The sequence below is a fragment of the Balaenoptera musculus genome, chromosome 10 (assembly GCF_009873245.2).
Source record: "Balaenoptera musculus isolate JJ_BM4_2016_0621 chromosome 10, mBalMus1.pri.v3, whole genome shotgun sequence".
NCBI classification, from domain to species: domain Eukaryota; kingdom Metazoa; phylum Chordata; class Mammalia; order Artiodactyla; family Balaenopteridae; genus Balaenoptera; species Balaenoptera musculus.
Genome location: NC_045794.1, coordinates 12,853,133 through 12,880,598, shown reverse-complemented (window position 1 = coordinate 12,880,598; position 27,466 = coordinate 12,853,133). Strand labels below are relative to the sequence as shown.

The window sequence follows — 27,466 nt, the reverse complement described above, 5'->3', positions numbered from 1 at the left end:
ATAGACAAGCAAAAAGACTTAGTGAAGTAATTTGGCCAAAGTCATACAGCTGTGAGTAACAGGGCTTACCTGTTTTGCACGTAAAGTCAAGTTCTTTATATTCTATTGCCTATACTAATGATTTGTTTAAGGTCATGTAATACTAAATTGTAGAGCCAGGGGAAAAAATTAAGGTTGTAGGTTTCAAATCCATGTCTCTTTTGACCACAACATGCTACTCTTTTTAAAATTTGTATTGAAGTATAGTTAATTTACAATGTTGTGTTAGTTAGTTACAGCAAAGTGATTCAGTTATATATATATATACACACACACATATATATGTATTCTTTTTCAGATTCTTTTCCATTACAGTTTATCACAAGATATTGAATATAGTTCCCTGTGCTATACAGTAGGACCTTGTTGTTTATCCATTTTCTATATAGTAGTTTTGTCTGCTGATACCAAACTTCTAATTTATTTACCCGTCCCCCAACATGCTACTCTTGACATAGGTTTATTTAGTCTATTTTCCATAGCCCCATGTCAGGAATACGGCGGAATTAGAGACTGGTGTTAGAGCCATCATTAAAAGGTCTTGAAACTGCAAACTAAAGAAAGGTTAAGAATTGGTTTGGAGAATCAGCATTTTATCGACTGAAAATAAAAGTGACCCTTAATATTTTTCCCAACCAGGGTAACCCTTTATTGTATTAGCACTTTTCCGCCGAAGGCCATAACTAAATTCTGCTGACCGGGCAAACTCTAGTCCAATGATCTTCAAAGAAGTTAAATCACTTTTAAAACTGATATAGCCTCCTGCATTCGGCTTCGGTGTTTGCTGCAGGGGTTTTTCTTTATAGACTGCAGCTCTCTGTGCCACTGGCAAGGCTTGTCTGATTTAAGCCCCCTCTTCCACCCCTATTTATTGGTAACATACAGGCTTCAAGGATCATTTGATGTGCAAATTTAATCGCAGGTTTTATTTTCGAAGGATGACATAGGCTGTATCATTTTAACGGCTATTTACACAGCTTTCTCTAAACTGCTGCTCTGAAAACAGGCATTTCATTCTGTTTATTGTCATGCTGCCTGATTTAATTTTTCAAGGCTAGTTGCTCAGTATTAGCTTGTTAAAGTATATATAGGATGATTCTTTGCAGTATTTCAGAGGGTACATGCTTTGAAATGAAACTTGGGCATTTCTCCTGATTTTTTGGTAAGACAGTACCTTATCAGCATTCACAGTTATTTTCAGTATTTGCTGGTTTGCCTCCCTCCCTTTCATCCTCCCTCCCTTTCTTCCCGGTTCTATAGCACATGATTATAGTTAGGAGAGGTTAAGTTATGTTATCTAGCTAATGTGATAATTTCCTGGCTGTTACAGATTTAAGGTAAAAGTACTCTGGGAAGGATTGGTACTCTTATTAGTAAATGTCTTTTTCTTTCCAAATGGCACTTAAGAATCCCAAGGCACCCATGATTTTAATAGGCTAAAGTAGCCCTATCATTTTTTTAGACTTTAACTTTTTGTGGAAAGCATAGGTTTGGGGGATGATGTTATAAGTTTAAAAAAATGCTGTTTTACAAGGAACATCCTATCAGTTCTTTTGATATGCGTTCACGCAGCCAGTTATGCGGAATGCCAGCACCATCCGAGCCAGGTGAAATGAGGAAGCTCTAAGTGAAATCTTAATAATGATGGGAAATATTGGTACTGCATGCCAAAAGCTTCCATTTTCCCTGCCTCTCAGAAATTCTTTGTACCTATTGTGTTTTGGCGGAGTCTGTGTTTAAATGGGAATTTTTCAGCAGAAATTGGAGGTTCTGTAAAGTGTTTCTTTGTAATTTCTGAGGGGAATTTATAGATGTCCTCGTGAAACTAATATTTTTCCTCATTTATCATTAGGTTTTCTGACTATTTGGTAATTTTATTTTTTTCTGAAAACTTACCGTTTTATGTTGAAAAGAGTAAAACTGCCAATTGCTATGTTTTAGCCCAAATCTAATTAAGTAGATTTTCTATTTTTAAATTTGAATTAGGTAAGTGTTCTAGAATAGATGTGAATGAGAGTTTACAAATTGGTCTCATTGATCTCCTTTTACAGGTGAGGAAATGGAGCCGGAGGGAGGTTAAGTTACCTGCCCAGGTACAGAGCTATTCAGTGGCAGACCTGGGGCATAAACACAAGCGTTCGGTTTCCCAGTGCTGAGGTCTTTACACTTTCCAACTTCTCTTTGGTTATAGGACATGAATAGGAACGAGAAATCACTTTTTTCTTTTGTTTTCACCATTTTTTTTTTCAAAATTTTGTTGGCTTTTTGATTGAAATTGCCAAATAAAAGTGTGACTTATTGGAACTCTACAGTGATTTCTAGGTTGAAAATGACATTTAAAATCCATAATCAAATAAGTTTGTGTGATGTTTCCCAAGTATATAACTAAGCTTTGCCAATTTAAGGCAAAACTATCATTTTATTCAGTTATATACAATTACATTAGTTTGTGGTAATAATGAGTTCATTTTTCTTAAATCAGTATTTTCCTAACTTATAATAAGAGACTTAAGCCATCTGTAGACTTAAAATTGAATTATGACCTCACTCTTCTAAATAACTTATACGAAGAATGAGTATTGTTGGTCCTATTGTTTGTATTTATTCACCCCAAGAAGTGCCCATTTATATGTTTCTTCTCTTTTTATGTTTTCTACCTTTAACCCAGATTCTATGTCCAAACAATAGCTCTAAACCCCTAGTGACTCATTTGATTTTTTTTTATATGAACAAATTGCTTCTTCCTCTCGTTCACATGCCATGCATGTTTGCCCTTTTGTATGCCTAGAAAATGTTAATAATTTGACATGATTCTCCCCCAGTATGAATTATATTGCACTGTCATTCCTTTTCCAGATAAGTTGTTAAAGCATTTGGTTGGTCATTCTACCCATATGAATTCAGCTCCCTTAGCTTGTATGTAACTGAGATTTGACATATACAATTTAGAGTTTAGAAACCTCTTTTGGATTCTCTCATATTTGTAGCACTTTAGTTTCTTACTCCCATTAAAAAAAGGTTTTAAAGTTAGAAGGAGAAGAAGGGTTGGCTTAGACCCAGCAGATTGTGATTCTTAGGAGAGGAAGGAAGGAAAGACAAATTGAGGAACTGAGAGTGCAGTTCTGCTTAGGTTTCCAAGATGAGTGGATTGTGGCAGTGTTGGCCCATTCTGCTTGGCTGTCCTAACAATTTATGTCAATGACTTCATGTCTTTTTGGATCCAGTGGGCTTAGTTTGGTAGGTTTTGCTATAACTTATCTTGTCTGCCTCTATGTTCGTGGTTACAAAGTGTGGAATGTAGGGCAAGGTTACCAGTAGAGATGTATGTGTGTGTGTGTGTGTGTGTGTGCATGCACGCACGCAATTTCCAGCTTCCTTCAGTAGTCATGGAAAAACGTACAGCAATCAAATCTGTCACATTCCAAATATATAATATTTCTCATGACTGCTTCTGGTATGCTGCCCTATATTAGAAGGGTAAGGGAAGCAACAAATACCCACGAGCCTTGCTTAGATTTGTCCCATGTCATTGGCGTTCTGAGTGTGCATGTGAATATTGTTTTCGTCCATGCAGTTTTTTTATTAGTATTCTGGAGAATGATTAGTCATATACCAGCCTGTACCAGATTAGCCTTTTATAAAACTATCGTTAACATCTTTACCAGTGATTCAGAACTAAAAGACATATCAGAATTACATTACTGGGACATGGGACAAATCTAAGCAAGGCTCAAGGGTTTTTGTTGACTCTCTCCCCTTTCTAAGATAGGGCAGCTCACCAGAAGTAGACATGAAAAATATATATTTGGAACGTTATAGGTTTGGTTGCTGCACATTTTCCCATGACTATTAAAGAAAGCTAGAAATTGTATACACACACACACACACATATACATCACTGCTGGTAACTTTGTTTTAGCAGGGTATTAAATGTACCTGTTAACTTGCTATTGGGAAAGTAAGTGTCTTAAAAGAATAAATGGGCCTGTTTCTAAGCAGCAACGGTTTTGGCATTTAGCAGATCCACGGCCTAAGAGCTTTATCTTCAAAATGAGGGCTAGAATTGGAATACCCCGTAAGATCCTTTTGGACTGTCAAGTTCAGAGATACACTGATATGTTGGGCTGGAATTTTTGTGATTATATTGTTCATTTTGAAAAAGGGTTTCCCTTCTACTATCAAAGAAAGAGATTACATTAGTACTTTCTGCTGTTCTCCTGGCTGGTTTCAAGGCTTTCTTATTCTTCTCACTTCCTTGATAGCACTGCCCCATATCCTGCCCCCCCCCCTCTTTTTTTTTTTCTGATGCTCTTCTGTTGTAGTCTGAGTTCCCCAGGATGCAGACTCTGAGGTGGAAATTAGTGCCCTGGAAGTTTCTTAGAAAGTGCTGTTGAGATCAACCGCTGTGGAGTGGAAGGAAGAAGCCAACACTGGACAGAGGGGAAGTTAGGCTGCCCTGTCGTCTTGGTGAGATCTGACCCCCTAGAGGCTCTAAAACTGTGATGGTGCGTCACCATCGTCTCCAGATAGAGAGGGGCGCAAGCCTTTATATTCCCCGTGTCAGCCAGTCTTTGGATGTGGGCTGCCCTGGGAGGGGAGCATGAACTTGCAAGGGGAGACTTCAGTCAAGGCCATTCTGAAGAGAGCTGATAGCTGAGGCCTGTATGCTGGCAGTACTACAGCATCTGGGGAAGAAATCCTGCAGTTGTGAAAGGGGATCTGGGTAGTACATCACAGTTTCCACTCCATCTTTTTTGCAAGGGTGCTGGAGGTTTCCCAATGGCTTGGGGGATGGGTTGGAATTTCCAGGAATGAGGAGTTGTAGGGCAGAGTGGCCAGGAGGTTGAAAAACGACAGAGAAGAAAAGTTGGTGTGAGTAGGTTCTGTCAGATCATTGAGTTCTGGCATTGATTAGTGCTTTTCTAAACAAGTTTAAAAATCCTATCTATTTATTGTGATGCAATAAAAATTAAAAAAACTTTTTAAGTTACAGAATTCTGATGAAAACTCTTGGGTTCTCTATGCAGAGCAATGTGCCTATCTATATGCATATAAATTCTGTTTGTTATAAACCTGCTTGTTTTTTCAGTTCCCTATTTATAGGCTCTTTTCTTCTTCCATCTCTTAATAATTATGCTCTTTTGGCATCTGCATATTAAAACATTATTGAGTTTGAAATTTTCTGTTTGATGTATTTGTTAATGCTCAATCACAGTAAATCATTTTCTCACGTATTTTGTAATTTCTAAATTATAAGGTCATTTTCAGTGAGGATTCTTTTGTGCTTTCGTTTTGGTTTAGTTTTTCTAGCTTGTGGAAATCCATCGTGGCCTTGTTTATGGAGTGTTACTTTAAAGTATTTTTATGTTTGTTTATTTCACATACTCCAGGGATATCACAAGCCCAGGACCCATTTTTTTCTTAATTTCTTAAGCTTGGAGATTCTCATACAATTAAGATTCAGACTTCAGAACTGTTGTGACACAGGCTTAGGGTTTTAATTTCTGGTTGTAAGCGTTTCCCCTGCCCTCTCACCCAGATTCTCAGAGACAAGCTCCACTGAAGTCTTACTAAGACAATGGGTGGATTTGTCCTGTCCCCCTCACCATTTTTTAACTGTGATCGCAGCCCTTTGACAATGGCTCCAGTTTTATGGAAGCACCTCAGAGCCAACTTTATGCCCAACTTGTGTGCCCAAGATCTCTTATTCTGTCCCTATAGGGGCGTCAGAGTTGCTACAAATGCTTGGATAGGTTGTATCCTGTGTTGAAGAAAAGCCGGGCCAGAAACTTCGCCTAACTCTGCTCTCCTGAGAGACAACTTTCTTCTGATCCCATTCCTTGAGGTGGGCATCTTACCAATTTCAATTAGACCTAGGCGCTATAAGAGACTCCAGTGATTCTTCCTGGTGGCTACAGCTGGCGATATTTGCTTTGGTGCTTACTACCACTTTGGCCATCAGTCCTAGCTTTGGTTTGGCACCAGGGGGGGTTTCTTTACTGCAAGTGGAACTGTGTATTTAATTTTTAAAATGTGTCACTCTTTCTCATCTTTTCTGTGTTGTTTATTTATGGTGGAAAGTCTTCTTCATTAGCTCAGTTGACCGTATTGTGGCACCTGGAATTCCCACAAGTTACTTATTAACCTCTATTCCTCAGATATCACCTCTTTAAAATGGGAGTAATAATAGCCCACCTGTATGGCGTTAGTTTAAATTTAGAGCACCTAGTAATTTCCCCATCAGTATTTGTGCCATTTAAAGCTTTACCACTTTAGGGAAGAGTTGGAAATGTAGTAGTGGCTGTGTTTACTTACTTAACAAGAAGAGGAAGTCTTAGTTAACGCCCTGGAGAAACCAGAGAAACTTTGTTCAGTGTAGCACAATGTCGAAACTGAAGCTCCGAGCCCCACCCTTTCTTATGTTCATGTGCCAAAGGTCACTTGGCACCAAGAGTGAACAGAGAGGAATGTCCTCTCAGTATTGCCTGGAGGATCGCTCAGGGGAGCTCTGCCTGGATTGTGAGGGTAGGTAAGTTGGAGTTTGTGAATGTTTTCTTTGCTAAGGAGGGCTCTCAAAGGCGTAATTATCATGGAGGATATTTGTAGACCTTGAAACATGTGGTAATGCTTTTAGTCCCAGTAAGTCCTTTGACAATATTGTAAATTCCCATTTGGAATTCCAAGTGGATTCTGAACTTGGTGAAATTGGTACTCCAGGTGCCACAGGGTGCTGCCTCCTGCCTCCTGGCTTCTTGCTTACAGAGATGGGGATATACAGGATTTCCTCCCCTTAGGTCATGATGTTTAAGGGACTAATTCCCCACCCCCCACCCCAATTATAGCTAAGAAGAAATCTGTTGACTGTTAACAGTTGGGAAAGCACAGATATATCATGTTTTCTTAAAATTGCTTTAAAATTAATCTGGTATGCAAAATACTCTGATTATCCTATAAATATTAACTGCTTTGGATTGTTATACACCGTTAGTTGTACTATGAAAATGTGCTTATTACCAAGTTCAGTTTTCTTAGGTTGTTATTGGCTTTGAGTCCACAGACTTAACACTGCCAAATTTCTGTGTAAACATTTTGCTTGGGACCAAAAAAAGTAGTGAATATGTGTATTTAAAGTTTGTTTTTTTTAAAAAATCCATGTATATTAATGGATCTTGTAAATGTTTAAATAGTCAACTAATGGAATTTTTCAAAAGACAACTCTTTCCAAAACTCCATAATTTTTTATAAAACTTTCATAACACACCATAATTTTATATGTAGGGTGTTTTAAATAAAAAATTTGAGCTTAATGGCAAATATATATAATTCTCAATATGTAGAGATCTACTATTTTTGTAGTTCTTATCGACTTATTTGTTACATTTAATATTCAGGAGGAGCCTTTTTGTTCTCTTACTAATAATTAAGTGCAAGTATAAATTAAGATTTATACTACAGAAAAACAAAGGAGAGCTAATAATAGTGTATCACAATGTAGTACATAACAAAAGTAAATAACTGATTACATCACTGTTTTGGTGCTGGTAAATGTAATGCCTTCTTGAGTTTGGGTACCATGGTTATGGCTGTATTGATCCTTTTGGAAATGGATTCTTGGCTATGTTCATTTTCCTGTAATGTGTCTATTATTTATTGAGACTCTCTACACCATAAGGAGTATTATCAATTCACACAAGTTTGAACTACTTATACAAGCATTGTTTGCAGCTTTTTGTCAGCTAAAAAAAATGAGGTTCCTTGAGATGTTTATGGATTGATATATTTTTACCCTTGCTACAAAGCTTTTGTCAGCTTTACAGGCCAAAATTCCAAGGCAAATGTCAGAATCACTTTTAGTACAAATTTCATACATACTCTGGGAATCATACTCTGGGAATGGTATGTAAAATATTTTGTCTTTTGACACACCTATTCTCACCTTAAGAAGGATATACATGTACCTACTGTATCTAGAGTTTTTTTTTTTTTAACATCTTTATTGCAGTATAATTGCTTTACAATGGTGTGTTAGTTTCTGCTTTATAACAAAGTGAATCAGTTATACATATACATATGTTCCCATATCTCTTCCCTCTTGCATCTCTCTCCCTACCACCCTCCCTCTCCCACCCCTCTACGTGGTCACAAAGCACCGAGCTGATCTCCCTGTGCTATGCGGCTGCTTCCCACTAGCTATCTATTTTACATTTGGTAGTGTATATATGTCCATGCCACTCTCTCACTTTGCCACAGCTTACCCTTCCCCCTCCCCATATCCTCAAGTCCATTCTCTAGTAGGTCTGTGTCTTTATTCCTGTCTTACCACTAGGTTCTTCATGACCTTTTTCTTTTTTCCCTTAGATTCCGTATATATGTGTTAGCATACTGTATTTGTTTTTCTCTTTCTGACTTACTTCATTCTGTATGACACACTCTAACTCCATCCACCTCACTACAAATAACTCAATTTCGTTTCTTTTTATGGCTGAGTAATATTCCATTGTATATATGTGCCACATCTTCTTTATCCATTCGTCCGATGATGGACACTCAGGTTGCTTCCATGTCCTGGCTATTGTAAATAAAGCTGCAGTGAACATTTTGGTACATGACTCTGAATTATGGTTTTCTCAGGGTATATGCCCAGTAGTGGGATTGCTGGGTCGTATGGTAGTTCTATTTTTAGTTTTTTAAGGAACTTCCATACTGTTCTCCATAGTGGCTGTATCAATTTACATTCCCACCAACAGTGCAAGAGTGTTCCCTTTTTTGCACACCCTCTCCAGCATTTATTGTTTCTAAATTTTTTGATGATGGCCATTCTGACCGGTGTGAGATGATATCTCATTGTAGTTTTGATTTGCATTTCTCTAATGATCAATGACGTTGAGCATTCTTTCATGTGTTTGTTGGCAATCTGTATATCTTCTTTGGAGAAATGTCTATTTAGGTCTTCTGCCCATTTTTGGATTGGGTTGTTTGTTTTTTTGTTATTGAGCTGCATGAGCTGCTTGTAAATTTTGGAGATTAATCCTTTGTCAGTTGCTTCATTTGCAAATATTTTCTCCCATTCTGAGGGTTATCTTTTTGTCTTGTTTATGGTTTCCTTTGCTGTGCAAAAGTTTCATGAGGTTCCATTTGTTTATTTTTGTTTTTATTTCCATTTCTCTAGGAGCTGGGTCAAAAAGGATCTTGCTGTGATTTATGTCATAGAGTGTTCTGCCTATGTTTTCCTCTAAGAGTATGATAGTGTCTGGCCTTACATTTAGGTCTTTAATCCATTTTGAGTTTATTTTTGTGTATGGTGTTAGGGAGTGTCCTAATTTTATACTTTTTTTTTTAATCTTTTTTTTTAAACTAATTAATTAATTAATTTTATTTTTGGCTGTGTTGGGTCTTCGTTTCTGTGCTAGGGCTTTCTCTAGTTGCGGCAAGAGGGGGCCACTCTTCATCACGGTGCGCGGGCCTCTCACCATCGTGGCCTCTCTCGTTGCGAAGCACAGGCTCCAGACAGGCAGGCTCAGTAGTTGTGGCTCACAGGCCTAGTTGCTCCGCAGCATGTGGGATCTTCCAAGACCAGGGCTCGAACCCGTGTCCCCTGCATTAGCAGGCAGATTCTCAACCACTGCGCCACCAGGGAAGCCCTAATTTTATACTTTTACATGTACCTATCCAGTTTTCCCAGCACCACTTATTGGAGAGGCTGTCTTTTCTCCACTGTATATGCTTGCCTCCTTTATCAAAGATAAGGTGACCATATGTGCGTGGGTTTATCTCTGGGCTTTCTATCCTGTTCCATTGATCTATATTTCTGTTTTTGTGCCAGTACCATACTGTCTTGATTACTGTAGCTTTGTAGTATAGTCTGAAGTCAGGGAGCCTGATTCCTCCAGCTCCATTTTTCGTTCTCAAGATTGCTTTGGCTTTTTGGGGTCTTTTGTGTTTCCATACAAATTGTGAAATTTTTTCTTCTAGTTCTGTGATAAATGCCAGTGGTAGCTTGATAGGGATTGCATTGAAAATGTAGATTGCTTTGGGTAGTAGAATCGTTTTCACAATGTTGATTCTTCCAATCCAAGAACATGGTATATCTCTCCATCTATTTGTATCATCTTTCATTTCTTTCATCAGTGTCTTATAATTTTCTGCATACAGGTCTTTTGTCTCCTTAGGTAGGTTTATTCCTAGATATTTTATTCTTTTTGTTCAATGGTAAACGGGAGTGTTTTCTTAATTTCACTTTCAGATTTTTCATCATTAGTGTATAGGAATGCAAGAGATTTCTGTGCATTAATTTTGTATCCTGCTACTTTACCAAATTCATTGATTAGCTCTAGTAGTTTTCTGGTAGCATCTTTAGGATTCTCTATGTATAGTATTGTGTCATCTGCAAACAGTGACAGCTTTACTTCTTCTTTTCTGATTTGGATTCCTTTTATTTCTTTTTCTTCTCTGATTGCTGTGGCTAAAACTTCCAAAACTATGTTGAATAATAGTGGTGTGAGTGGGCAACCTTGTCTTGTTCCTGATCTTAGTGGAAATGGTTTCAGTTTTTCACAATTGAGGATGATGTTGGCTGTGGATTTGTCATATATGGCCTTTATTATGTTGAGCAAAGTTCCCTCTATGCCTACTTTCTGCAGGGCTTTAATCATAAATGGGTGTTGAATTTTGTCGAAAGCTTTGTCTGCATCTATTGAGATGATCATATGGTTTTTCTCCTTCAATTTGTTAATATGGTGTATCACGTTGATTGATTTGCATATATTGAAGAATCCTTGCATTCCTGGAATAAACCCCACTTGATCATGGTGTATGATCCTTCTAATGTGCTGTTGGATTCTGTTTGCTAGTATTTTTTTGAGGATTTTTGCATCTATGTTCATCAGTGATATTGGCCTGTAGTTTTCTTTCTTTGTGACATCTTTGTCTGGTTTTGGTATCAGGGTGATGGTGGCCTCGTAGAATGAGTTGGGGAGCGTTCCTCCCTCTGCAATATTTTGGAAGAGTTTGAGAAGGATAGGTGTTAGCTTTTCTCTAAATGTTTGATAGAATTCGCCTGTGAAGCCATCTGGTCCTGGGCTTTTGTTTGTTGGAAGATTTTTAATCACAGTTTCAGTTTCAGTGCTTGTGATTGGTCTGCTCATATTTTCTATTTCTTCCTGGTTCAGTCTCGGCAGGTTGTGCATTTCTAAGAATCTGTCCATTTCTTCCAGGTTGTCCATTTTATTGGCATAGAGTTGCTTGTAGTAATCTCTCATGATCCTTTGTATTTCTGCAGTGTCAGTGGTTACCTCTTTTTCATTTCTAATTCTATTGATTTGAGTCTTCTCCCTTTTTCTCTTGATGAGTCTGGCTAATGGTTTATCAATTTTGTTTATCTTCTCAAAGAACCAGCTTTTAGTTCTGTTGATCTTTGCTATTGTTTCCTTCATTTCTTTTTCATTTATTTCTGATCTGATCTTTATGATTTCTTTCCTTCTGCTAACTTTGGGGTTTTTTTGTTCTTCTTTCTCTAATTGCTTTAGGTGAAAGGTTAGGTTGTTTATTCGAGATGTTTCCTGTTTCTTGATGTAGGCTTGTATTGCTATAAACTTCCCTCTTAGAACTGCTTTTGCTGCATCCCATAGGTTTTGGGTCATCGTGTCTCCATTGTCATTTGTTTCTAGGTATTTTTTGATTTGCCCCTTGATTTCTTCAGTGATCACTTCGTTATTAAGCAGTGTATTGTGTAGCCTCCATGTGTTTGTATTTTTTACAGATCTTTTCCTGTAATTGATATCTAGTCTCATAGCGTTGTGGTCGGAAAAGATACTTGATACGATTTCAATTTTCTTAAATTTACCAAGGCTTGATTTGTGACCCAAGATATGATCTATCCTGGAGAATGTTCCATGAGCACTTGAGAAAAATGTGTATTCTGTTGTTTTTGGGTGGAATGTCCTATAAATATCAATTAAGTCCATCTTGTTTAATGTATCATTTAAAGCTTGTGTTTCCTTATTTATTTTCATTTTGGATGATCTGTCCATTGGTGAAAGTGGGGTGTTAAAGTCCCCTACTATGATTGTGTCACAGTCAATTTCCCCTTTTATGGCTGTTAGTATTTGCCTTATGTATTGAGGTGCTCCTACGTTGGGTGCATAAATATTTACAATTGTTATACCTTCTTCTTGGATCGATCCCTTGATCATTATATAGTGTCCTTCTTTGTCTCTTGTAATAGTCTTTATTTTAAAGTCTATTTTGTTTGATATGAGAATTGCTACTCCAGCTTTCTTTTGATTTCCATTTGCATGGAATATCTTTTTCCTTCCCCTCACTTTCAGTCTGTATGTGTCCCTAGGTCTGAAGTGGGTCTCTTGTAGACAGCATATATACGGGTCTTGTTTTTGTATCCATTCAGCCAGTCTGTGTCTTTTGGTGGGAGCATTTAATCCATTTACATTTAAGGTAATTATCGATATGTATGTTCCTATTCCCATTTTCTTAAATGTTTTGGGTTTGTTATTGTTGATGTTTTCCTTCTCTTGTGTTTCTTGCCTAGAAAAGTTCCTTTAGCATTTGTTGTAAAGCTAGTTTGGTGGTGCTGAACTCTCTAAGCTTTTGCTTGTCTGTAAAGGTTTTAATTTCTCCATCAAATCTGAATGAGATCCTTGCTGGGTAGAGTAATGTTGGTTGTAGGTTTTTCTCCTTCACTACTTTAAATATGTCCTGCCACTGCCTTCTGGCTTGCAGAGTTTCTGCGAAAGATCAGCTGTTAACCTTATGGGGGTTCCCTCGTGTGTTATTTGTTGTTTTTCCCTTGCTGCTTTTAATATGTTTTCTTTATATTTAATTTTTGATAGTTTGATTAATATGTGTCTTGGCGTGTTTCTCCTTGGATTTATCCTGTATGGGACTCTCTGTGCTTCCAGGACTTGATTAACTATTTCCTTTCCCATATTAGGGAAGTTTTCAACTATAATCTCTTCAAATATTTAACTCAGTCCATTTCTTTTTCTCTTCTTCGTCTGGGACCCCTATAATTGGAATGTTGGTGCATTTAATGTTGTCCCAGAGGTCTCTGGGACTGTCCCCAGTCCTTTTCATTCTTTTTTCTTTATTCTGCTCTGCAGTCGTTATTTCCACTATTTTATCTTCCAGGTCACTTATCTGTTCTTCTGCCTCAGTTATTCTGCTATTGATCCCTTCTAGAGTATTTTTAATTTCATTTATTGTGTTGTTCATCGTTGCTTGGTTCCTCTTTAGTTCTTCTACATCCTTGTTAAATGTGTCTTGCATTTTGTCTATTTCCAAGACTTTTGATCATCTTTACTATCATTATTCTGAATGCTTTAGGTAGACTGCCTATTTCCTCTTCATTTGTTAGGTCTGGTGTGTTTTTACCTTGCTCCTTCATCTGCTGTGTGTTTTTCTGTCTTCTCATTTTGCTTATCTTACTGTGTTTGGGGTCTCCTTTTCACAGGCTGCAGGTTCGTAGTTCCCGTTGTTTTTGGTATCTGTCCCCAGTGGCTAAGGTTGGTTCAGTGGGTTGTGTAGGCTTCCTGGTGGAGGGGACTAGTGCCTGTGTTCTGATGGATGAAGCTGGATCTTGTCTTTCTGGTGTGCAGGTCCACGTCTGGTGGTGTGTTTTGGGGTGTCTGTGGCCTTAGTATGATTTTAGGCAGCCTCTCTGCTAATGGATGGGGCTGTGTTCCTGTCTTGCTAGTTGTTTGGCATAGGGTGTCCAGCACTGTAGCTTGCTGGTCATTGGGTGAAGCTGGGTCATGGTGTTGAGATGGAGATCTCTGGGAGATTTTTGCCGTTTGGTATTATGTGGAGCTGGAAGGTCTCTTGTGGACCAGTGTCCTGAAGTTGGCTCTCCCACTGCAGAGGCACAGCCCTGATCCCTGGCTGGAGCACCAAGAGGCTTTCATCCACACGGCTCAAATCAGTTGCTTCTCTGTTGGGAACTCTTCTCATGGAGAAAGCCACCATCGCTTTGAAGAGATATTCTTCGCTTGTATCCCAGGCATATGCTTTACCTCCCGGAGCTGTTCTGAGACTAAGTCTCACTTTAAAAGCATTTTCTGCATCCGAAGCTCTGGCACCCACCCCTAGAGTGTTTTAAAGGAGGTTTTTGGTTTTCAGAAGCTAAACTTGGAAAGAGTTTCTTTAGTTTAAGTAAATTGCATATGAGAGGAAATGACTCTGGAGAGGATAAGATGTTTAGACTCATTTTCTATGTAAATAATTCTGAAATAAATTGTGTAAAGAGGTCTCCTTTTTGGTTTATTTTTCAGTGAAATCATGTGTCATTAATTCATCAAGGTAGGTATGAAGTTTGCTTAAGGGAACTGCCTTGGAGGTTTAAGGGACTCCAAGTCAGCTCATTATATTTTAGATTTTTAAATAATAGTTTAGTTGAATTGCATAAAATTTTTGTGCAGGTGATATAATGAGGTAGATTATCATACATTCTTTTGATCATTTACCCTATAGGATAGTTCTAATTTAATTAAACCATTAAGTTTTCTTTAAAACTTCTTTTTTATTTTAGAGTTGAGGTTTGTGTATGTTTTTAACTGTTTAATTTGACATGTGAATACTTAAAATGATATTTTCAGCTATATGAAAAATTATACTTCTTATTTTAGTTAAAATTTATGGGCTTTGTATAGAGAATCTTCTGTATACAACATACTAACTAGGTTTGGGAATTTGACTAGCTGAAACTTGTGGTAGTTTTAATTCTCAATGTATTTTCTAAAATTTTAAAGAAACTTATAAAATATTGTCTCTGTGTACTTGGTAATGTAAAATCTCAGTTGAAATGCGTGTATGTTTCTTAAGCTTGCTGTAGATCTCACATGAACGTTTGTCCAAGAATGCCTTGCTTTTAGGAACATTGGTATACAGTTTCTTGAATCTTAAAAATACATTGTGTCAGATGTTTAGATGTAACTCAGAACCATATTATTTAACTTCACTATTTATATGATCCTAATGGTCAGATTTAAATATCTGACAATATTATTATTACTGTAGGTTGCATTGCATTCTTTGTCTTCCTTCATTGTTTCTAAAAAATACTTTTTCTTCATTTTGTAGGTAATTTTTCTTTTTTTTCCCCCACTTTTTTATACAACTTGCCAGACCAAATGACACAGTTAGTATCCATTAAGTAGAGCCATGAATATCAATCTTGGACACAAAGCCTGGGATTGTAGTTGAGGAAGCCCTCCTGTTGCTCTGGCATGGTGTCCAAAGACTCTGAATGAAGTCTCTTAACGTATTCAGGATCTCTGAAAGCCCTTTGGGCTCCCCATTGCCCATTCATAGCTGTTGTTGCACTCTTCTGGTTAAAAATTGTCTGTGGCTTTCCCATTTCCCATCATATCAAATTCAAAGTCCGGTACGTAACTTATCACTTGTAGTCATGTATCTTAATTTATGGCCTATACTTCTTTTTTTTTTTTTTTTTCAATTTTTATTTTTTATTTTGGCCACACCATGCAGCATGCGGGATCTTAGTTCCCTGACCAGGGATCTGTGCCCCCTGCAGTGGAAGCACAGATTCTTAACCACTGGATTGCCAGGGAAGTCCCTGGCCTACACTTATTGATCTTTATGCTTTACACCTCCATGTCCTGCTTTTTCCTTCACTCATGCCGCAATAAGAAAGTCTCTCCCTCATATGCAAAATTTACCTCGTCCTTAAGGTCTACTAATCAGGCCCATTAAATTTCTCCTGATCCCCTCTTCTAACATTGAAAGTAATCTGTTTTTACTTGCTATATTTTCTTAAGGTGCTTCATGTTCTGTCTTGTGTTACCGTTATTTTTACATGTGTTGTAATATTTTACATCTCCTACGTAGCATAGCCTAACTTTGAATGATCGCTGAGCCGAGTCTCTGTCTCTTACTATGATGGGCTGGATGTGGTTTCATCTTGTATCTCCTATGTTTCCATGTATTTAGTAGATACTCATTGTAAATATTTGGCAACTGAATAAATATCATGGCATGGCAGTGAGTAATTGACTACCAGGCGTTTTATTCCTCTGTTGGAATGGATGTTTGCGGATAGGACATCATCTCCCCAGCAGGGAAAGCTGAAGAAACAATCAAAGATGCAGTTTAAAAATGATTTAGATTAGGTGTAGTATCTTAATACTGACAAGGAAAGAGCAACTTTTTCTAGGTAAAGCCTTTGGGCTGATAGGAAATTGAAGGGTAACACAGACTTTGGAAATAGTGACTATGGTTCTGAGTCAGAGAATGTTTTTCAGGAGTTCACAGTTCGGGGATAAATACAGTCAGTTCTGCTATCATGCTTGTTTTGAAAATGAGAATTTATTCCTACATTATTAATATTAGGGAACAATTTGAGGAGAATGTAAATTTCACATTTGTTATGTGTGATTTTATTTTATTTTCACCTAGTTGGTGAACACAGGCCATTTCACCTAGCTGAACTGAGCCACATAGGAATAGACAAAATGCACATGCGCACACGTCAGACGCCTTCCAGCTCCCTGACTTCACTGCATATCATGAATCACAACCACCCATATCTCATTTTCCTAACTTTCCCTCCAATTTCAGATAACCCTTTTTCTACCACTGTACAATAACTCACAAGCCGCAACCCTTGGACACGCAATTCCACAAGCAAACTTCAAGTCTTTTGCAAGGTAAGATGCTATATTTATTATAGTTTTTATTTATTTTTTTAACCATTTAACATATGAAAAACTGTGCTAGGGTCTTTACTAGGCTCTTTTCTTTTTTATATGTGTTACCGACAGCTGTTTTTTCCCCTAAGTCCTGGGCTTTTCATGACATGATTTTGCAAAGCATCATGACTTTTCAGGAACATATTATGCCGCATTATAACAGAATTGACTGTACTAATTGATAACATACAGCGTGTGAACTGACAGTTCTCTCTCTGTCTTTCTTTACTTCATTTCTACCCTCCCTCTCCCTGCCCTTTGAATGGTGAGAGACACTAAAAAAAATCCCTGTAGGAGGAACACAGTGCAACAGAGAAAAATGCCAGAGAACTTGTTTAACCAGTGTCATGGAAAAAGGGCATAAAATTACCTGTGGAATAAATAGATATGCTTAGAAGCACGTAGAGACTGAACGTAAAAGACCAGGGACCAGTGGCTTACCCTTAAATAATAATAATGTTTAACATTTTGTGAGCCTTTACTATGTGCCTGGCTCTATGATAAGTGCTTGGCATGGATTAGGCCACATAATCCTCACAGAACCCTCTAAAGTAGATGTTATTACTGTCTTTATTTTACAGATGAAGAAAGTGAGGCTTACAGGGTTAGTTAACTTGCCCAAGGTCGATAATCCATAAACATAAATGGCAGAGCCAGATCTTGAATCACATCTGACTTCTGAACCAGAGATCTCTGGTCTCTTAGAGTACTTTGTAGATTATAAATAAATAACTTCCACATGTGTTATTTCCTTTGCCCTCACCTGTGTCTGATTGGCATCACAGGCCGTCTTTTGACCCCTGTGATAGATGAAGAAACAAAGGTACTCAGGCTAAGAAATGCACAGTTTGTCAGAGGCAGAACAATAACAACTAGTTCTGACGCCAAATTCAGAGTTTCTTCCATTGGGATTATACGTGCAAAGGGAGAAAAATTGGACAATTAGAGATCAGGTGAGCTGAACTAGGGAAGAGAAGAAGAAATGATTGTTCTGGAAGTCAGGGGGAAACAAGTGAATTTATAACAATATATCAGAATTGGAAGGACAGAGCCTGATGGAGGATGGGCAGTAGGGGTCCTCTAACTCTATGGTATAAGAAGCCTAATCAGATTCCCATCAAGGAGCTCAAGCTAGCACCAATTTCAACTCAGGATTATAGGAAGAGAAACCCGAGGTCACAAGCATAAATTGGTTATGCTATAAATCCAGATTAGTAGTAGCCTCAAAAAGAAAAAAAAAAAGAGGAAGAAGAGAGGTGACGATAGAGGAAAGCTTCAAAAGGCTTTATTGGCACTTCTTTTACAACATGTGATGCGTCTCTTTTTCTTTAGGCAGTCAGCTACCTACAGCACCTTGCATATAAACAAGTGTTTAGTGTTTGTTAAACTGAAGTGTTTGTTAACTGCGTTAGTGTTTGTTTATTTGATAAATAGTAGAGAGAGCAATTTTTCAGCCAAGTGTTAAGAGCCTAATATTATACAGGTAATAGGATAAGGAAGGATTGATTAGCATCTGCGAATTTAAAGCAGGGGGCTAGCAAACTGTGCCCAGTCTGTTTTTCTACAAGCCAAGAATGGTTTTTACATTTTTAGTAGATTATTAAAAATAAAAACAAAAAGAATATTGACCGAGACCATATGTGGCCCACAAACCCCAGATATTTACAACCGGGCTCTTTACAGCAAGTTTGTCAACCCCTGCCCTGAAGTATAGTCCATAAAGCAGAAAAAGTTAGACTTGTTTCCTTTTAGGAAATCAGATTAGGTAATGGAAACTGGTATTATATTTCATAGAGGGCTACATTTTCAAATGTGTACCTTTTCTTTTTTTCCCCACATGTAGGAAGGAATTGGTATTTATTTAGTATGATATTTTGCTTGGGACTTTGTATACTTTATTTCTCATACCCTTGAAAGATTTTATAGCTACTTTACAAATGAGGAAACCAGGCTCATAGAAGCTAAGTAAGCCTCCACATTTATTAAGTAGTGGGATTCATATTTGTCCGGGTTTCTCCAGATAAGAATATGGTAGAGAAACTTTATTTGTAAAAATTGAGTATGGTCTATTCAAAATTCTGGCTTGAAAACATCTAGATATCAGATATAGACATTTGTAGTCATTTTCGCCAGTATCTAAAATATTAAAAAACCACAAGTTGTACACACAAAAAATAGAATTGGTTGGAGAATCGTGTAATTTTATTATAAAAATTGCATTTGAAGGAAGGTTTTTGGATAAATTGTATAGAGCTATAGAGAAAATTTAAAGAACAGAAAATTCACGCCTCATATTAAAAACTTAAAATAATATTCACCTAAAAGAAAGATGAGACTTAAAATATTCTCAGTATAAAGTACAAAATAGGAAAGTGTATTCTGCGTCAGTAGAGAGTATACCAGGTAGCAGTTTATCTTTGAAAAACAGATTATTAAACAAATATTGGTTCATATGTCTAATTGTAAAGTTTTATGAAGAAAATTTCAGGGTGTAATGAAAACATGCAATGAGGGATCTCATACAGATTGGAGGGGTCAGAGGAATAGTTCCCCAGGAGGTCATTTAAGCTGAGATACAGGATTTAGGCAGCCAAAGACAAAGAGGATAATTATTCCAGACAGAGTGTGATAGGCCTTGAGGATGGAAAGGGCTTGGCTTATTCAAGGGATGATCACAGAAGGCCATTGTATCTCCTAATGACTCTGAGAAGAGGAGTTATATCTGTTGGTTCATCATTGTCTATCCAGCCTCAGACGTACCTGCTGGCACACAGTAAGCCCTCACCAAGATTTACTGAATGAACAAAGACTGAATAGACATTTCGCTGGGAAATTCATGATGTAATTGTGAGCACAGGGATTGCCTGGGTGAAGCCTGCTCCCCTCCTCTCTGAAGTTCACCTAATTACATTCAACTCAGATTGTTGGTAATCCCAGGTTACTCTAGGCCACTGGCAGCCCAGCTTTCCCAAACCTTCTTAACCGCTGTCAAAGGATCTGAATGGAGCTCAACCTGGAGAAAGTCTGCACAGAAAAGGCAGGAAAAAGGAATGTAGACCGCTTCAGCCGCATCTGATCCTGAGGAGGGAAAGTGAATTGGCACTATTCCAATGCCAGGACTGAATCTGAGATAGAATGAATACAGCTGCTTTTCTGAAAATAACCAGCTGAGTGGGGAGGGTGCTCTGTACTAGAACACATGATCCCAGGGTCTCTGGGTGATCACCGGGTGACCAAGTAACACATGATGATCGGGCTTAGACGTTTGATTTAAGAAGTTAAATACTGAAATGCTTCCTATTTGTGGAGCTTGATGCTTCAAAATCAAATCTGAACTTCTAAATTGGGATACTTTCACTTACAGGTTGGATGCCTTGAGGAATTTATAAAGTAGAAAGAGAAGGAGAGAGAGTTGCATATTTCCCAAGTGGGTGAAATAAAGTTGTAATAGACTTAGAAGGACTGTTTTACAAGATATTTACCATAAGATGGAGGTGAAATAGGGGTTTACAACAATTAAGGAAAGAGAAGGTCACTTTAGGTGGGAAAGAGAATGGGAATTGGAGACAGAAGGAAAGAAAATATTTCAGGGTTATTCTGAAATGTTAGTTTTTGAGTTAACAAAAAAAGAGCCGTAAGTGGTGAAAACAATACCTGTACAGCTGATTATACAAGAATTTAGTAATAAACTTGTCTGTGCTTTGTTTAAGCTTAAACGTTAGTGAACTTCAGTTGGCAGTATCGGATTTTGGGGGTTTAATGTGAGGTTTGAGGAATTTCATACTGGATGTCAAAAGTCTATTTCCTTACAAAAAGAGAAATATTGACTAGCAGATAAGGTAAATACTTGCTAAGAGTTGTGAGTCTTGTTTTGATCAGTGAGGAAAAAAGACACCCCCTGTGCCCCCTGAAGAATGTTTTTCAAAGGTATGTTGGGAGGGGGATTGGTGGTACTGACTTGTGGAAAACTCTTGGTTGTTTATTTTAAGCAGAATGTTTCTTAAGTATTAAAATGACTGAGTTAGATATTGTCAATGTCACTTGGCTTATTTCCAGGGACTAACTCCTGCAGTTAACAGTTGATTTGCCATAAGACATCAAGTTAATGATAACTTTCTTAAAGTTACAGACATGTTTCTTACCCATTTTAAATGAGTCAACTTTTGTTAATATCATTTTGTAATTCCTTTTGATATTTGGTATGGAACTTAATAATGGACTAATTAATTATAAAAGCAAACTCTAAATCTTATCACTTTAAAAGTTTGACCTTTGAAGCCATCTTATTGAATATGTATATATTATATATATATTATTTACATATAATATAAATAATATATATATATTTACCCCCTTAGGAATACTGATGTATTTTATTTTGTTCAGGGGATGTTCTCCTCAAAGTTTGTATGCATGTTAGATTATATGAATGCTTACTTAAAAAGTGAAAAATGCAGAGGAATTTTAAAAAAATTCTTTGAGCCATTTCGTAAGTCAAATGATCCTTTTGTAAAAGAGCATATCTATTCCAAATCATTTTCTATGTTAAAATAATTTTATATATACATTGCCTTAGTTTATCCCATTAATATACTGTGAGATTGGTGTGTAGTGGGTGAGACATAGAGTCCTACTTCATTTGAGTAATGAGAAAATTAAGGGTCACTGAGAAATGGTGTTTGTAAGAGGGGCTGCCAGGTAAGGTTAGAGCTGGACAAGAAATCAATAGTTGGTGAAACTGGACCAGTTCTCTTTTTTTTTTTCCCCCCCAAAACAGAGTTCAGTTTATCGCTTTTGTAAATTAAGGATTGTGTCTCTTGATCTTTATTAAAGTAGAATATATGATAATCTAATTTACCTCAAATCAAAACATGTATATATACACATGTGTATGTATATATTTATATGATCACACACATACACACAAAGCATTGTAAGGATGGTTTTAATTCATCTGTGTGTGTGTGTGTGTGTGTGTGTGTGTGTGTGTGTGTGTTTGCCACAGAAATCCCTGATGCCCTGGTGCATTCTCCATTACAGAGGCAGCTGCAGTAAGATCTAGCATTACAGGCTAGGCAGCCATACCTAATGGCCTCACAGACATTCAGCGGTTTATTCCTTCCTCATTTACTTTTTTTATTATCATGGTAAAATATATATAACATACAATTTACTATTCAAATCATCTGTGTTGTAAATTCATGGGCATCAAGTACCTTCACATTGTTGTGCAACTGTCACTACCATCCATCTTCAGAACTTTTATATCTTCACAGACGGTTCCATACTCATTAGAGGGTAACTACTCATCACCCCCTGTACCCCGCCAGCCCCTGGCAACCACCATTCTCCTTTCTATCTCCATGAATGTCACTACTCTAGGTACATCATATAAGTAGAATCATACAGTATTTGACCTTTGGTGACTGGCTTATTTTACTTGGCTTAACGGCCTCAAGCTTCATCCGTGCTGTAGCATGTATTAGAATTTCCTTCCTTTTAAAGGCTGAATAATATTCCACTGTATATATAGACCACATTTTACTTATCCATTCATCCGTCGATGTACACTTAGCTTGCTTCCACCCTTTGGCTGTTGTGAATAATGCTGCTTTGACTGTGAGTGTACAAGTATCTGTTTGAGTTCCTGCTTTCAGTTCTGGGTCTACACCCAAAGGTGGAATTGCTGGAACACATGGTAATTCTGTGTTTAATTTTCTGAGGAACTGCCGTATCATTTTCTGCAATGGCCACACTGTTAAAGGAATGTTTTAAATGAAAGGTAAAAGCCAATCTTCAATTCTCTTAAGTCTCTGGATTTTTTTTTTTTTTTTTGCCACGCTGCATGGCTTGCGGGATGTCAGTTCCCCGACCAGGGATTGAACCTGGGCCCACAGTAGTGAAAGCCTGGAATCCTAACCACTAAGTCACCAGGGAACTCCCAGTCTCTGAATTTTTAAAATGAACTTTTCTAAAGTAGGATGAATATAGCTCCCTTGGGCTTCTTATGTAACTAATAACTCTAGAAAATGTGAGCTGTGTCCTTATAGGTTATTGGTAGGCACATTTTATTTATTTATTTATTTTTCCATTGGTTAGATTTGATCTTTTTTTTTTTTTAAACATCTTTATTGGAGTATAATTGCTTTACAATGGTGTGTTAGTTTCTGCTTTATAACAAAGTGAATCAGTTATACATATACATATATCCCCATATCTCCTCCCTCTTGCGTCTCCCTCCCTCCCACCCTCCCTATCCCACCCCTCTAGGTGATCACAAAGCACCGAGCTGATCTCCCTGGGTAGGCACATTTTAAATTAGTTAAACGGGGGTCCCCAACCCCCCTGTTAGGAACCGGGCCGCACAGCAGGAGGTGAGCAGCGGGAGAGTTAGCGGAGCTTCATCTGCCGCTCCCCATCGCTCCCCATCGCTCGCGTTACCGCCTGAACCATCCCTCCCCCACCGCCCCGTCCGTGGAAGAATTAATTGTCTTCCACGAAACCAGTCCCTGGTGCCAGAAAGGTTGGGGACCGCTGAGTGACACTATCTTCCTGCTTCTCCTTGGGGAATTCAGAAGTCTGAAGCCATTATGAGAGTGACATAGGTGAGTCTTAATTTTTCCAAAAAAAAAAAAAAAATATATATATATATATATATGTAGAGCAGAATACAATTGGGGAGATTCCCATAGGAATGAAAGAAACAGATAAAATTATCTCAAAATTAGTCAACCTTGCTTCTTAATCTAGTCTACCCTCCAGAATGCCCCCATAGTGATTTTATTAAAATTAGTAATATGACTGTTACTGCCTCCACTGGTTTGCTGCTTCCATAAAGACTGAGTCTAAATTCCTTTACATGATCTGCCAGGCCCCTCACAACCTCGTGTCAAGCTCTTCTCTGCCACATCATCTTTCATATACCCTGTATTGCAGCCACACTGAATATCTCACTGTTCCCTAAAAACCATGCCCTTCCACGTACCGTGCTTTGCATATGCCTGGAATGTCCTCTCCTACCCGTAGATGTGCTGATTGACACACTCCTGTGTCTTTCAACACCTGGTTCTACTGTCTCCTCCCAGATGAAACCTACTGACAGCTGCCCTAGGTTGATGGTTTCACAGAATTGTACATTGTTTATAACAAGACAGTAGCATTTACTAAGTTGCATTGTAATTATCTCTTTGTATATGTCTCGCTCAGCTAAGTGCTCCTGAAGGAGAGAAACCATGGTGTTTCTTACATATGCCTTCATGTGAAGCACAACCCCTGGAAGGTGCAGACAGAAAATACTGAGTGAATTTCTTACGTGGTTTTGCTCACTGTATAGAATGTCTGCCTCTAATAAGTAATCATTCCATCTGTAAGCTGGAATTCCTTTCATAATTTCAGCAATTATTAATAACTGAATATATCTTTTCATATGTAAAAGTATCAAGCAGGCAAATTTTTTCTTCAGTAGTTTGCTACTGCTCCATTTCTGGGCAGATTTCTTACATTTCTGGGCATACTGACTTCATCGGTAATGTTCTCACATTACCCTAGATTTCTCATCTCTTAGGAGAAAGTATCTGATAAGTTATACTTAAGTGTTAATGACATAATACATTATTACTCCCACAAGTGTTTGTAGTTTAAATGTGGTTCCTAGGGATGAAAATGCTTAATTCAAAAGAATAAATTTCCAGTGGTAGGAATTTCATTCACTGTATCCCTTGGGTAAATGGTATCATGTAAGGAAGCAGGAGGACTCTCTCTTGCCCCCTAAATCGCACTAGCATGCAGGCTTCCAAAAGCACCCCTGAATCTTCAGCACCTCCAGAGTGGTATTAACACTGGAAATATATTTCCTGAGGCTGCTGCTTTAAGGGCCTCACCCTTCTGGGATAAATTTCCCCTTCTTACATTTCCCCTTTATAATCTGAAAGTCAGGGTGGTATGACTCTTTTCAAAGTGCTTATTCTGCCTCCTTAGCTAAGTAGGAATTTCTTTTTCAAATGTTTAGAACTAGAAATAGGCAGTCATTTAATATTTAAGCTAGTTTCTATGAGTCAGTTATAGATATGAGGAAACACTTATTAGCTGACGTGGCATATTAAAGGATGATCTTTCTACTGGAAGCAAAATACTGCGAGAGTCAGATATTTGAACTCTTTCCAGTCTAGATTACTCAAAAGGAAGCAAACAGCAAGATTCAGTTTAATTGCTTGTTATTTTGAAGAAGGAAATGTTATGTGTATTTTTCTCCCCCAAGGACTGTGTCATTTTGGTGTTTTTGCAGTTCTGTGAGATGTTTCCAATGCTTTAGAACTAAAAAACAAGTGAGACTGACATAAATGTATCTGGACCAGTGGAATGTTTCAGAACTTATGTAAGTAATTGTTCTTCTAGACTGAAGACTTGGTATTATTGGTACCCAAATCCTATTGATATAATGGTAACATAGAAGGGCATACATAGATTTTGGCGTGGATTGTGTAAATGTGAAATGTTTATACAGATGTATAAGTGTGTAATTATATGTGTGTGTGTGTGTTGTGTGTGATTAAGTGTTTTTAAGTTTTGGCAAGCATTCTAATGGGCAGGGGTATCACACACACACACACAGAGCACAGAAACTGGGAGTTTGGGCTCTTACATTGGTCTGCCTGGGTTTGGGGCTTTACCATGTACGCACTGTGTGATACTGGGCAAGGTGCTTTATTGTTCTGTGCCTCAGTTTCCTCATCTGTAGAATAGAGGTAATAATAGTACCTACCTCTTAGAGGAGTTGTGGTTATCAAATAAATTAATGCATGCCAAGAATTTATAACAAGGTTTGGCCCATATAAGCACTTAATAAGTGTTACCTATTGTTTTTGTAAATTTTTATTAAATACTGGCCACACAGGTGATTCAGAGAAGAGAAAATAATTACTTTGAAGAAAAATGATTGTTTTTAAGCCAAAGACATTAGTTAATTTTGTGAATTAAAATCATAGTGTTTCTTCATCATTAAGAGATTATGGTATAAGGACTTCCCTGACGGTTCAGTGGTTAAGACTCCATGCTTCCACTGCAAGGGGTGTGGGTTTGATCCCTGGTCAGGGAACTAAGATCCCACACGCCACACAGCACGGCCAAAAAAAAAAAAAAAGAGAGAGAGAGAGACTATGGTATAAAGAGGGATATGTGTACGTAGTTAGTGGTTTATTCATTATAATATACCTTGGATTATTCATTTCTGACTGTATTTAAAGTCTTCCCTTTCATGACCAGATAATATATGTTTATGGAATGGTCTCCACTTTGAAACCTGTTTGGCTTTGGAAAATATATGTCTTTTGTCCATTTTGTGTTAGACTTCAATTTTGTCTAATCAGTGTTTGAAAGAAATGGCACTTTATATCCTTCCTTCCAAGAAAAACATTGGGTGTTTCAGGAAGTGGTCTTGGTGAGTCAGAGGATAATACTTTTTCCTCTGAGTCAGTTCTGAACCTCCTTGATATAAATAGGTGTACTTTTACCAAAACTTCTGCTTTTCAGATCAGATGTTAAAATCATCATTTATACATGCCCACACCAACAGCGGTACTTTCATTGGTATTTCCACTCAACATTGAGGGTCTTATCTAACTGTGATTGTAGAAATTCTGCTAAATAAATTCTTTAACAAAATTTTAGTTCAATTCTGCACTTCTAAATTTGTTTCTATTTTGCATCAGTTTTTCTTTAAACAGGAGTCATTTGTGTCAGATGGTCATTTATGTCAATCATAGAGGAAATTTATGTTGGTAATAATGTCCACTTGGGTCACTAAAATTCTTTGTGTTTTCTTTTAGTACACGTATATAAACTCTCCATAGCACATGCTTAGTACTGGAATCATTTTGCCAAAGACTGTACGAGTTTGCCACACCCCAGAGCAAGGTCAGATTTACCAAGGAATAAATCACAGAGGTTCTTGCTAGCTACACTAAAAAATATTAAACATGATAAATAATTGCCAAATGACTAGCTGTTGCTAATGTTGAGTTGGTCAGGGAAAACTTTAAGAAAGGAGTAGGGATTGAGGAATTGAGCAGTTGCTGGATGGTTGATATAAAGTAGTGGGTGGGGTGCTTAGTTTAAGAGCAGAAGCCTATAGGTGAGCCAGTGCAAGAAATGCTCAGAAGAGTGCATGGTGCTAGGGGAGGTTTATAGGTGGGAAAGCCTGTGGGAATGTGGAAGCCCGGAGACACTGCTGCGGGCAAACTCTTGTGGGTCTTGAATGGTAAGCTATGGAATTTTCTTTTTGTGCGTGTGCAAATGTAACTGGTAGCATTCTTTATGCTGATTCTCATGTCTTTCTCTTGTGTCATATTTGATTGACTGCAACTGGATTTTACTTCAGTGGATTTCATTTTTTAGAACCAGTATTTAAAGAAAAGATCTCCATCTCTATTTTCTCCAGAATACAGTTCTTCAGGAAAATAAAGGAGCTGATAGCTAGATGTAGATACAGATATAGATACAGATCTCAAGGGACCTGTTGCTTCTGTATGTCATCCTTATAACAATCTTATTCTCATTTTACAGATGAGTAAACAGAGGCTCAGAGAGGATAAGGACTTGTCCAAGGTCACAGAGAGATGGTAGAATGAGGATTTACATTCAGGGGTGCCTATCTTCATAGCATGTTCTTTTTACTATCCACAATACCACAATGAAAGCATTGGAATATACTC

The 27,466-nt window shown here is 37.7% G+C and overlaps 1 protein-coding gene across 4 annotated transcripts in view; it reads left to right on the top strand.

Annotated features, from left to right (window-relative positions):
* EPS8 (epidermal growth factor receptor pathway substrate 8) overlaps positions 1–27,466 on the top strand; it is a 198,008-nt gene that overhangs the window by 75,027 nt on the left and 95,515 nt on the right. Inside the window, exon 2 of one of the 4 annotated variants that reach the window (XM_036865575.1) lies at positions 16,627–16,715. The exons of 1 other annotated variant lie outside the window; for it this stretch is intronic. The gene's annotated coding sequence lies outside the window, so the exon portion shown is untranslated. Of the gene's footprint in view, positions 1–16,626; positions 16,716–24,961; positions 25,132–27,466 lie in introns of those variants that run through there. 2 more of the 4 variants (XM_036865579.1, XM_036865577.1) reach the window with 2 other exon arrangements.